Source organism: Primulina tabacum, chromosome 13 (assembly GCF_025594145.1).
Source record: "Primulina tabacum isolate GXHZ01 chromosome 13, ASM2559414v2, whole genome shotgun sequence".
Taxonomy (NCBI): domain Eukaryota; kingdom Viridiplantae; phylum Streptophyta; class Magnoliopsida; order Lamiales; family Gesneriaceae; genus Primulina; species Primulina tabacum.
This window is the reverse complement of record NC_134562.1, coordinates 39267-44318: the sequence shown is the minus strand read 5'-3', so window position 1 is coordinate 44318 and position 5052 is coordinate 39267. Positions and strand designations below refer to the sequence as shown.

The window sequence follows — 5052 nt, the reverse complement described above, 5'->3', positions numbered from 1 at the left end:
TATGACTATTTCACTTGATTTTTAAAATGCTAGTTGGATGATGTTTTATTTTAAAGGGGAAAATTTTAATATTTTCATGAGGTTTATGTATATGGCCGAAAATTGAGTGTTTAAAAAAAATTCTTGTACTTTTAAGCAAAAAGGGCCGATGTTTCAGAAAAGAAGGGTTTGCCAAGTTCTTCCCAAAGTGATCCTCCATCTTTCTTCTTCATCATTTAAAGTTTAATTTAGTTCTCTATCACAAAAGCATCCTAGAATTGTAAGTTTTCATCTTTTTAATGGTTGTTATATGTAGAAGACATATAAACATAGTGATTTAATTTTGATATACTTGACAGTATAGAAGCGAGAAACATCGTCTCAACCCAGTATTCGTACACTTTGACTGTAAGTGGCATGTTCTTGAAGTAATACAATAGTAATATTATGATTTAAAATACTTCTCATTGATTATTGCAATATGTAAATGTTAGTATGTTTATTGATGAAAACATAGCACATATTCCATTGTTATGTATTAAACATGAAGGAACTCATGAATATTGAAGATGGATGTTATGTTATGAACATGAACATGAAAAGAAAAGGATTGATTTTTTACATGATATAGAGCTTGTTAACATCATGAGTGGTTTAAGTCCACCAAACCTATTGCCAATATATGTTCATGGGACGTGGGGTTGCCAAAGGTGCTCCCTGACGTCCAAACATAGTCGTATATAATAGCAAGCACGATAGTACAGGTCAACTAATGAGGCTAAGTACAAAAATGAACATGAATATATGCTATGATTGACATGGTTTAAAGATTCATTGTTGATCACGACTTGATATGTATGTTCCTTCTACGCATATTGATAGGCACAAGTGCCAATTTATTGAGTTTTATAAGCTCACATAACTCATGTATTACAAGATCAGGTAAAGAAGATACATGGATGCCGGTTCGTCAATCGATGCTTGTGACGTGCCTTACCTCGACAAGAACCTGGACGTGTTATTGTTAACTTCCACATATGTACTATAGTATTTTATGTCAGGGCAGGGTTTGACACAGTTTAACGACATTTATGATTATATGTATAACGATACAGTGTATGTTTGAGATATGTACGATGATGCAATGTATGTTTATATATGAGAATATGTTTATAAGTGTGTATATATGGTATTGCTTGAATTTTTGGCTTAGATAAAATGTAGGGAAATCATGCCAAATTTTTTTATACACCGTCAAGTGATGCCCCTTGTTTGAATTACTTAATAATATAGATATAACATTCAAATCCTATTTTGATTATGGTAATCATGTCAAGTATAGAGTAAAAGTGTGACATATAAAAATATATTTTTTGGTATCATGGCATCACTTTATTAATGCTGGAATACAAAACACGCCGAATGGCCCGAGCCCGTGCTATAGTTATAATTTTCAAGGAAAATGTGATTTCCCAACATTCTTAATAAGTACGATTTGCGATCAATGTGAAAAAACAGATCGGAAGATATATTTCTAGTTATTGTGAAAGAATACGCAATATATTTCGCTATGATAGTTTTTTAAAAGCGAATTTTCCAATACGCATTTCGAAAATAAGATTTATCACAATTTTCGTAACGTACTATCACACAAGAGAGCGTAAATTGAGGGTATTGCGAAGTTCTTTGTCTTACATCATCATTTAGGAAGGGTGTTTTCAAAAGTTATCGGATATATTAAATTCAAATTTAATAGCTACTCGATCAAATTTTAACCGCACTATGTCCAAGCGGTCCAAATTCATTGCAATCATGTCGCAACCGATTTTGACCAATTGTCAATCCAGACGACCATTTGGAGGGAAAAAGTATATCCTCCGGTAGAAGATCGGACAATTCGGACAGACATGTTGACAAACCAATCAATATACTTGCCAGTCTACATATGAAGCCCAAATTCCCCCCTCTGAATCTTCAAGATTGAAATCATAAATTGAGTACATTCACAACCTTGACTCTGACATTAAAAATTAAGCAAAGTAGAACATCAAAGACAACATTATTGTCACCCCAAGCATAAACGAAAAACACAGAATACGCTAAGTTTTTCAGACATGCCAGGCGCCAATTCAGTATCATCCCATGGCATATTTCTGTGACCAGCTGCGAGCAGTGGCCTCGTATTTTGCTCTGTCAGTCTTGTACATGTGAGCAATTTCTGGGACGAGAGGATCATCAGGATTCGGGTCCGTCAACAAGGAGCAGATAGACAGCAGGACCTGGAATCATTGAACCGTGGGCGTTTGCCTCGTAAAAATTTCCATTATAAAGGCTTAGAAATATGTGGTGATATCATGCATCGAGTCACTTGTATTAGTGAAAGCATAAAATTCGACAAATTGGAGGTAGTAAAACCTAAATAGCATAAACAGCCAACTTATGCCATTATTCCGACATGAGCAATAAGGAATCTTGAAAGTCGCCCAAACACATTTGTATCTAAAAATCAAGCACTGCTAAAATGAAGCAGATATCAAATGGAATACGGTAACTGAATAAAGGATTTCTTCAGCTTACAGCGAGGGCAACACTCACACTGTAGGGTCGAACTACCATCAGTAAAACCATATTAGCGCCATAATTGGTGCCAAATTCACCACCCCCCTTGGAAAATGTGAAGAAAAATGATTTCTTAGTCATTGAGAGAAGACCAGTAATGACACCTAGAAAAGGTGGAATAAGGAAAGTTCGAACATCTGCTATTGCCTTCAAAATAAATTGTGCACAGAACCCTCGGCTAATATTTGAGGCAGGGATTACTAAAAAACAAAAAATGAAAACTAACATGAAATACTATTCAACAACTGCCCCAAGAATCACATAAAAATTGATATTCGTGTGCATAATTCCTCTTGATCTCATTTGATGCCATACACAGGCATTATTCAGAAAGAGGAAAAAACACTTCCAAGCTACAAACATTTTCAGATATTTTAAATGTTGAGCTTATTCGATAAGTAGGAATTACAACACAGGAATCCACCCCGAGTACATAGCAACAAAGAAATATTAACCAGAGACCTGAGTTTCTCCACTCAATCGAAATTGAATCCAGTTATAAACAAATAAGGACAAGATACAGACGAACCAAAACTAAAGTGATAATAATACCTTTGATATGGTCAATGCTGGACTCCACTGTTCTTTCAGAATATCAAGGCAGATGCTTCCATTGCTATTATATTGGGGTGAAATACCTTTGTTCTAAATGCAACCTGCAGCCAAGAATTAGTTTCCATAAGTTGGTGATGCAGAGAAGCCTACAAAGGGATTTAATCCTGCTCAGACTCCAAATCGCACCTAAATATTTCAGAGTAACGTGTGTGCGTGACAATTTGCTTAATACAAGTAAATGCTCGAGAAAAATCAATTTAATATGGACACAACAGAATCAAAATTTATAATTTCCAGAATGTAAATGCTACAAATGATCTGAGGCCATTGTTTTTTATTACCAGAAAAGATGTATTTTAACATTCTCGAGGACTCTACAATAAGAGTGACACTGGCTAGAGTAAGAATGACCATTTTACTTGCAAGAATAATCGATAGCCAACTAAAATACAAGCAAATTATAAAATGGTGTGTGATAGGAGACAGCATGCCACTGTGAAAGGAGACTACACGAAAAAATAAATATTTACAATTTTAAGCACTACATATTGCCTCATCTCACCCCAATCCAAAGCATATCAGCGTTCGAAGTGAGAAAAGACTCATAAAACAAATTAACCATACCTTTGGTGGCTTGAAAGGATAATCAGGAGGGAAATGAATTGAAACTAGAAATACACCTCCAGCATAAGGGCTGTCAGAAGGTCCCATAATTGTGGCTTGCCAATGGAACATATCTTCCGCTACAGGACCTGCAATAAGTTAATTACAAGAGATTAATTGCAAGTCAATAGAAACAATAAGTACTAGAATCACATGTACAAAAATACATTCTACAAAAAGACAACAACTTCACAAATACGCCCTGGAATCTGCCAGTAATAAGTTACTTACAAGAGATTAATTGCAAGTCAATAGAAACGATAAGTACTAGAACCGCAATATGTCCAAAATGCATTCCACAAAAAGACAACATGTGCAAAAACAAACATTACAGGAACTGAGTAAATCAGTAGCCATCAGGTTCGTTCTCAGAAAACACAGACATACTAGGCAAGCCATGAAGCATGAAGCGGACGACGAGACAGCCCAACCATAAACCACATCACGGGTGATCCATCTCGAAATATTTCATACAGACACAAGAATTAAAACGCCTCCAGCAAAACAAACTATCAACTAAACACCCAATTATTTTCAACAATCTCCAATTCCACTGCTGCCAAACAGCAAGTATATGGATAGGGAGAAAAAGATATCAGAATCAAAAACTTAGGCGAAGTATACCCGCACTGCATGACGTCGGAGGATCCTTCTGCAAATCCTTGAGCTCCTTCAGTATCCGTTTCGAAGCCATTAAAATCCTTTTCCTTTTACCTCGAAAACAAAACCCTAACGTATCAATCAAATATTAGTAAAAGTTTACAGATCAAAATATCCTCGCTTGACAACAAAACCGAAGCACAATTTAAAAACATCTAATTGCACAACAGCAAACTGACTATCAAACTGAATAAAACAAATCTGTAGAAAATAAAAACATAAACATCGTAACTAAAATCAATAAAATTATGCATAGCTAGAGAGAATACTGATCGAAAAATGGTGAAGGTTCAAAAGAAGCTAGGTTGCGGACAGAATGGAAGACGATAACAGGAGAATTGACCCCAATCAATCAAATAAAATAATTTAATTTTATCGAGAGAGAGAGAGAAGATGGGGACGAATGCGTTCTAGAAAATTCTGTGTAATTTACCTCCCTTCACGCCGGGGCTTGGGGCGGCTCTGTGTGGGGCCCTCGGGGGTGGGGTTCACCCTTAGAAAATTCTGTGTAATTGGCGTGCAACCAACGTCATTTCACTTTTATACGTTACCCTATGTCCTCGGACAAGTTTACTT

The 5052-nt window shown here is 35.8% G+C and overlaps 1 pseudogene; it reads right to left on the bottom strand.

Annotated features, from left to right (window-relative positions):
* Positions 1-1946: 1946 nt before the first annotated feature.
* Positions 1947-4628, bottom strand: LOC142523205 (ubiquitin-conjugating enzyme E2-17 kDa-like; annotated as a pseudogene).
* Between the last annotated feature and the right edge of the window lie 424 nt (positions 4629-5052).